Raw genomic sequence first — 8,302 nt, 5'->3', positions numbered from 1 at the left:
GCCAATAATCTCTCCCTCTGCTCGCAAACATTAATCTGTCATTTACTGCAAGTTTAGAATCTTTAGTGCTTCCAGTAATGGCTCTGTAGAACTCTAACATGACCTCCATGGACACCCTGAGTTTGAGACACATGCTTAGATAACCCTCCCAGAAGAACAGTCAAACCTGTTCCTACTCTTTGAAGCATATGCTCTGGAATAAAATATTAATTCAGGGCAGCTTTAAAATATGAACATGAACTGGGTGTTAAAAAAAAAACATGTAGAGCATAGACCATAGAGACATGAAATGAGTTCAATCTGCATTGCCATAATCCTTCAAAATGCACTACCCAACAGAAAACATTTATGTGGACACATCTTCACCCTGGATTTGTGACTACTGACATCTCAGTCTTATCTGAGCCATTCCTGAAGGAAAAACTCGTATTTATGACTGCCAAAAATACACAGGCCTTTCAGCCAGAGATCAATAATGGCTGAATGTCCTACCCTCGGCACTTTGAACTGGAGCTTTAACAAGGAATGGATTACTCACCAGTCTGACTGTCCACAGCCACTAGGGGGCCTTTGACGCACATTGAAATACAGTGTAATAGCTTGTCCAGGACAGTATTTATTCATATCATATACAACCCAATACGGTAGTGTTCCGATGATGCAACTGCAACCATTTGAAGACACATTTCTTATGTGTTTAATTTTTTGCAGTGACTTTGTAGGCAGTATTTTCAACCAAATAAACCATCGCTTCAGTGGCTGTTGTGTCCATGATGTCAACATTGACTCAAAGGCCTAAATAGACTGACTATTAACATTAAATTAGCTTATGCTGTATATACTTTCCATCAACTCTGAGTTACAAGCATATGTTACACTGCATGAGGTTCCTGCTCATTGCAGATACTCTACATGGCAACCTCCAATTTTCCAGTGGTGTGAACAGTCAGTAGGTTGATCGTAAATTTCTTTTACAGTGTACTAGCTAATTTGAGTGCAAGCAGTGTGCTCACACTGTAAAATACTACAGGATGTGGTTTACTGCAGTGGTGAGGTTAGTTTAGGTCATAAATTTCAAACCTTGTCAAACTGTATTGCTAATGTCAACTAGAATTACTATTATGTTTTCTATTAAAATTTTTGATTATTCCAGATTAAACACATTTGAAGCTTGTAGATTAGATATAGACTAGTAAAGAATCCTGACACAGAGCTGAATGACTGAATTCTGGTTTTATATTTTATGTTGAAAGGTTCTGCAGGCGCTACTACAGAAAAGCAGCCCCAAACCATGACATTTCCACTTCCATGCTTCACTGTTGATATGGGTTCTTCTGCTAAAATGTTGTGTCTGGTTTACATCAAACATGTCCTCTGTTACTGTGTCCAAATAGTTCCACTTTGGATTCATTAGTCCAAAGCACATTGTTGCAGATGTCCTGGTCTTTTACAGTCTTCTTACTACTATTTTAGATGCCTTTACTATGCTGCTCTCTTGTTTGATTTTGCTGCTGTAAAAACTGACTTTCCCCGTGGGATAAATAAAGTGATCTATCTATCTATCTATCTATCTATCTATCTATCTATCTATCTTGGTCTAGGTGTTCTCTGGGAAACTTGAGTCTTGCTCTGATGTAGGTGTTTCCTCCTTGCTCACCTCTCATGAAAATCGTTATGATGGTAGATGCTGAACTTTGACTTCAGCTGTGGCAAGAGCTATGTGTAGATCCCATGATATTATTTTAGGATTATTGGAGACGTCTTTACACATTTTGTGGTCTGTTGGACTTCTCCCTCTCTTCTTTCTGAAGGTCTCAGGGAGCTCTTTGGATCTTACCATGGTAATTATATGCAGCAACTTTACCAATCAAGAGCAAACTCAAAGTCTAATGTTTAATAAGAAAGGCTCTTCCAAAAAAGGGTGTCCTGTTGTTTTCCTTACAGAAATTAGTTACATTTATAATGTTCAAGTGAAGATCAAATGTCCACATGTTTAAAAATATTTAAAAAGACAAAGGTTTTCATGGGGTGTCCTAACTTTTCAGATACCAGGCCTAGATATATTTTGCATCTTTAAAAACCTTGTAATTCAGAGGACCCTGTGGGAGTCAGGTGAAATATGTACACACTCTAAAATGTAATAGGTTTGGGAACCATTTGTTTACCACATGGCATGATTTCCCAATCCCATATTCATTTCTGCCATTCAGAATTAAAACACATTTCTAGTCATTGCACAGCAGAATGTAGCCTCTGCATTTGACCCATCTGTGGCAGGAAACACACACTCACACTTGTGTATAGGAGCAGCAAAACCACTTTTTGGTCCCAAGCTCCCTTTTTTAACCTTTTTCTAATCCAGAATTCCAATGTTAGACAGAATTAATTGATACACAGAAGCTGATTCTTTAACTGCTCCCTAATCTCTGCTCAGTTCTGTGAAGGTTTCATGGATCTGACCGAGCAGCGCCGACGCTTTGATGAATATGGACCACTAATACAATACCTAAACAGCTACAGGGAAATTTCTAGCGTACATATACGGAATGAAGAGTCTGCAGGACTAGTGTTCGACTTACTTTCTCAAGCTATAAGTGAACAGCTTGCTGCCTTATTAGAGCAAACAAAATACAAAATCACTGAGATTATCCTCAAAGTTTCAGAGCTGTGGAGCTCAGCAGAAAGCAAAGAGAAACACACAGCCACTGTATAATAATAATAATGATAATAATCCTGTTTTTAAAATCGAAATGGCTTCTAGTGCTTCCCTCAAGTGGTAATTTCTGTGCATATCTGAGCTCTGTTTGGATGCTGCTCATTTCAATAAATATGAAGAATCCAGCCTCATTAGAGTAGGGGAGATGCTCTCGTGGGAGAGGCTATGATCGAGAGCCTTAATCCAAACACAACTATGGGAGCCTTATGGGACATAAAGGTAGCTTGGTTTTATGTTTATGTTTTCCTCTCTTTAGCCCACAGTCATATGGCTCTGCAGGGAAATAACGTACTCCTCTCACTCTCTCACACAGGCCGTCACCATCGTTCATGTTAACTGCAATGACAATTCTCCATGGCTTTCACAGCCTCTCGCTGTGTTCCTGATGGAGTGGCTGCAGTACGGAGCTCTCCAGCAGCACACTCTGCTCTCTGCCTGAGCTGGCGGCGGCCAAAATGAGTGACATCATTAATTATTTGCTTCTGGGTTCACATGAAAAAGCGGCTTCAGAAGGAGGAGGAACTCTTGTACGCTCCTCTGCAAAACTACTGGAAAAACGTCTTTCAAGCTGAGCTGACAGCATGCATCCTAATCACAGGGTCAGCCAGCTCTGAAATTACACCCAGCTCGCAGCCTGTGAATCGCTAACATGGCCCCAGTGGCATTCCCACCACACCCCACATAAATTCAGACCAATATGAAATTACAGTAACAATACATTATATCTTCAAAATATAATGATCACTTTACAGGAGAATGAGAAACATGCTTAATGGTTAAGATGTAAACCAAGTCAGCCAGAGATGTTCAGTGTGAAAAGTACTGTTCTGGAACTGTTGTGCTGTGCTGTGGTAAGTGCTGTTCTGAAGTTTTTCCCAGTGGTGGTAATAGGAACCTCACTTTTTAAACATTTAATAACTCTAAAAGCCAAGTATGTTTTGAGCTAAATCTTGGCATGAGACATGTATTTTTTTTTTGTTTATTTATTGTATTGATTTTTCACCCAAGCACTGCAGGACACTGCAAAGCATAGCAGTCTTTTTCAGATTCTCCACATATAAAATGGGGTTTTGGATCATATACTTCTCCATTACATGCAATGCTCCTGACACTGGGAGGGTAAAGACTGATACACGCCTCCTCTGACATACATAGCTAGCCATCGCCCCTTTTCCAAATTGCTGCCAATACAATGACAATGAGCAACCAATGCGCTCAGAGGAAAGAGCTGTGTATCCATCTCTGATGCATTGGAGTGATGTGGGGAGAAAGTGTCAACTACCTACCCTGGAGAGAAAAGGCCAGTTTTGCTCTCTAGGGCCCCCAGCTGCCGATGGCTAGCAGCATAACCAGGATTCAAACTAGTGGTCCTCTGGTCATAGTCCCTGCTGGACCACTAGGGGCGAGACATGTATTTTTAAATAGGTTCCTGGTGGAGAGGTACATGCTGGACATTGTAATGCAAAGTAGTACCCTAGGATTTCTTTTTTTAGATTATCCACATATAAAACTTGGTGGTTTTGGAGAGTAAATAAAGCTTTTATGTTTTTGACCTTTGGTTTCTATCAGAGAACGTTCTGTAAAATTAACCATTTCACACCAAACCTACTCTACATGACAAAATGTCCGCTGTGTTTCCTCATGTTGCAGCTTTATTGTCAATAATGATAACAAGTCAAAACTATTATGTAACAGTTTTGGTGTTTTGGGCTGTTTTATATGTCTGTTTTGGATAGGCTGGAATTTCTTTTGAAAAAGGACACAACATTGTTTGAGGTTTACAATATGTCACTTCCATGTACTTGTCAGGCCCTCATTATCACGCCTTTCCCCGGGGCAATCCTGAGCCGATCTCTTTGCCATGAATTGAATCTCCAGGAATCTCCTTGAGTCCCCCGCATTCAGGTTGGCAAGAGTTCCATTCTTAGTGAAGAGACACACAGTCTGGTTTAAGAGGCAAGCGTGTAACATTCGCTTTCTGCTCATGCCCCTAGACGACCCCAGTTCTAGGCAGTCTACATACTCAGGTTTGGCTTGCCTCGTTTTCTAGTCATGCTGCTGGCTCTCCAGCTACCCTTGTATGTTCACCTAGCGCGGCTCTGGATCTGGTTTATAGTTACTCCTGTTGCCCAAGCTAGGCTTGCGGCTTTAAGTTCGACCCCTCTTTAGTTTACCCTCTTGTTATAATCCCACTCAGCTCCCTGCTCCTCCCAGTCCCAGGTTTGTTGTTTTCACCATCTTGTTTGTCACGTTCTGTTGTGTTTTCTGTTTTGACCCTAAGTTTGTCACTTTGTTTTCTATTAGCACCTGTTTTGTGTTTTTGTAACGTTAATAAACATTCTCGCTTTGTTCCATCTCTGCGAGTGCTCATCCTTTCTTGTCTGGCCGTACACGCCATGACAGTACTAAACTCCCGTTATTCATTATTCAGTTTTCCATTCTATGGTACCTTTAAGATTAAAATTGTGCCTCATTATTGGTGTTTTTATGTAATTAAGCCTTATTATTTTATTATATTATTTTGCCTAAAACACGTATCACAATTCTCCAACGTATTTTGCACATCTATTTAAAATTATGAACTTCATTTTTATGCCACTGTGTATCTTTATGGTTTTGTTGAGCATTTTATTGTAGTGCATGGCTAATAAAATGCATGAATGATGAACATTATTTGTATCATAATGGTATGAGTTTTTCCCACTGCGCCTGGCTCTGCAACAGCGAACCTCCGAACTTGAACCCACTTCCAGTGGACTGAAGAAAGAGAACTGGGCTCACAGCAACTGGATTTAAAGCTATGTATAGTGGAGCTTCAGTGGAAGTGCTTTTGTGAAGGTGCTAATGAGGTTGTTGGTGTGGCGCAACAGATAACACCACTACCTGCCAGTAAGCTACCACACCATGTGGGAGACTGGGGTTCGATTCCCGGTCTGGGTGGCTATGCTGCGCTACACCAATAAGAGTCCATGGGCAAGACTCCTAACACTACATTGGCCCACATATGTAATACCAGAAACCATGTAAGTCGCTCTGGATAAGAGCGTCAGCTAAATGCCGTAAATGTAAATGTAAATGTTTCTAAGTCGCTCTGGATAAGAGCGTCTGCTAAATGCCGTAAATGTAAATGTTTCTGTTTCTTTTAAATTCACTACACTAGATATTAATCATAATGACATGAGTGATGTGTTTGAAGCCGCTTCAACATTGTTTGAGTGTTACGCTTAACTTTGAAGTAACTGTTTGTTTGGGGAAAAAAATAACGGTTAAATCTCAAAGGATAGAAACAAAGCAAGGGAGCAGTTTAATCCTGCTTTAATCACACACAGTGTTTGACTTAGAAAAAAAAGATTCATTCATTGGATGAAAATAAAAATGAGTTTCAGAGCTTCTGTGAAATGTCCTTCTTCTTGTACAGTGTCTTTATTTGTGGACAGTAATATTACAGAGAAGTAAACAGGCTTTAGGATGTGACTACATGGGTTGTTGCATTTGGGATTTGATAGGATCCAGAAGCTTTCCTGCGCAACGGTTCAAGGAATAAATCTTTAATGCGGCGTAAATCCGATGTTGGGAAGTTGGTGGGTTTAGTGTGGCTCTCTGTCCTGAAATGTCTCTGGGAATTCTGCTCTCAATCTTGTTTATGCTTATGTATTCATTCAATTGAGCAAAGTCATTTGCATTATAAATGAATAATTCAGTAATAGTGCTAAGGGACCAGCGATTTTCCTCCATGCTTGGTTTGCTCGCAGTAATCAGCTCTGCACTAGGCCCTGTTCTGATCTCCAATTTATTTAATTATTGAGCGTTTTCCATTACCACTCTGCGTTGTTGTGTGCAGTGGTGGGTGATGCCTTTTTTACAGCTGGCTAAACCCGCCACACTTCTCTATATGCTGATGCTCTGACAGGTTACATGTTTATACATCTGTGGTATACAGGGTTAGCCACAGGTTGTAGAGAAACCATTCAGCACTCGTTTTCTACGAGTGACGTCTCAAGAATCCCCCCCAGCACTGATACATCATGTCATAGGTAGAGTCATAACTAGTAGATAGAGACTGGAAACAACAAATTTGGGGAAAACATTCTTTACTTCATTACGAGAAGGTAGACCTTGATGTGCATCAATAAAATGTAACTGCTTTTATACCTCATATTTACTGTAGAGTGAGCAAACAGTAATAAAAAACATTAAGAACATACTGCTTAGTAATTTTTACTGTCACCTTGTATCTCCATTTTTGTCATTTTTAACCTTTCCGCACCCTACTGCGCAAAGTCACACCCCTATTCTGGCCCCTCTACTCAATAGACAACACACCAAATATAACACAGAACAGGAAATGACAGGGTAGATGACATCATACAAATACTGAATTCAAGTGTTAAAAGGTAAAATAGGTCTCTTTTATGGAGGTTTCAGTTCGATACATTTGGTCAAGTGTGAAAGCCTTTTTTGAACCCAGGAAATCGGTGGTCTGGGATTCACTTCAAGCAGACTCTAGTGCCGGCTGCTGCATGTAGAGTTATTTTGTCACATGACTTATTCAACTTATCGTCTAAATGGCTAAAAACCTTCTCCTGCGAGAACAGCTCCTTGTTCCTGCACAATGAAATGCCATCCCTCCAGAATACGCTTTTCTTTGCTTCTTGAGTGTTTGTATCCAAGAAAATAATGAAAAGCAATAAACGGATGAACCTAGGTCCTACCATTTTGCACAATGTGTGCAGAAAAGTGACATTTAAAATTGCACAATCGATCCACAGTTCGAATGGAATTTCTCTATGTGAAAGCAAACCAGTGATAATCAGCCCCTTTCCCAAATGAGCCCAGAATCGGCCCTGGGTATAGACTTGTGTTTTCAGAAAAAGTGTAAAAACAACCCTTGGTGCATATTTTAGACTTTTCATGGAGGTTACACATTCATAGCTTATTTACACGTGTCATAATCCATGAGTTAAAATGAACCCATGGGTCAGATGTGTTCTGTCCAACAGTTAGCCAACATTTGAAAGCTACCCAAAGCGAGTTTTTTTTTTCAATCCAGCACTTTTTAAAGTAAAACATGCATTCAGTAGAATCCATTTCTCCACTCATCCTCATCAGAATCGCAGAGGTTCTTCAGTCTACAGTTTCCGTTTGCCTGATTCTTCACTATGACTTTTTATGGATGCACTGCCCTGCCGGAAACCTCTGGAATGTTAACATTTACAGAGGCCTACCCCGGCATGCCTGCTCTATTCCTTTGCTGAAATGAGATTTGAATGGATGACATTTGCAAGACGAGCCGGCAGCAGAAGGGGGGTGGACATTTGTCGTGTGAGAATAATGAATGGAGGTTCTTTGGTAGACCCCTTAATCACAGAAGATTCCTATCATAGATCCTGGAGCCCTATCTGCGGAGCCCTCATTTCCTGGTGATTATGAGCGCTCCCCTGTGTCCCTGTCCTGCAGGTATTCCCCTTTAGAATGGAGTCACACTCCAGCAATTCCATTCACAGCACTGTTCTCATCTCAGACTTTCCATCGTGTAGCTATTCATTAGTACATGGCCAGCAGAAAAAAAGACAGATATGAAGGATG

Source organism: Salminus brasiliensis, chromosome 1 (genome assembly GCF_030463535.1).
Source record: "Salminus brasiliensis chromosome 1, fSalBra1.hap2, whole genome shotgun sequence".
In the NCBI taxonomy this organism is placed as follows: Eukaryota; Metazoa; Chordata; class Actinopteri; order Characiformes; family Bryconidae; genus Salminus; species Salminus brasiliensis.
Note: the sequence above shows the minus strand (reverse complement) of the source record.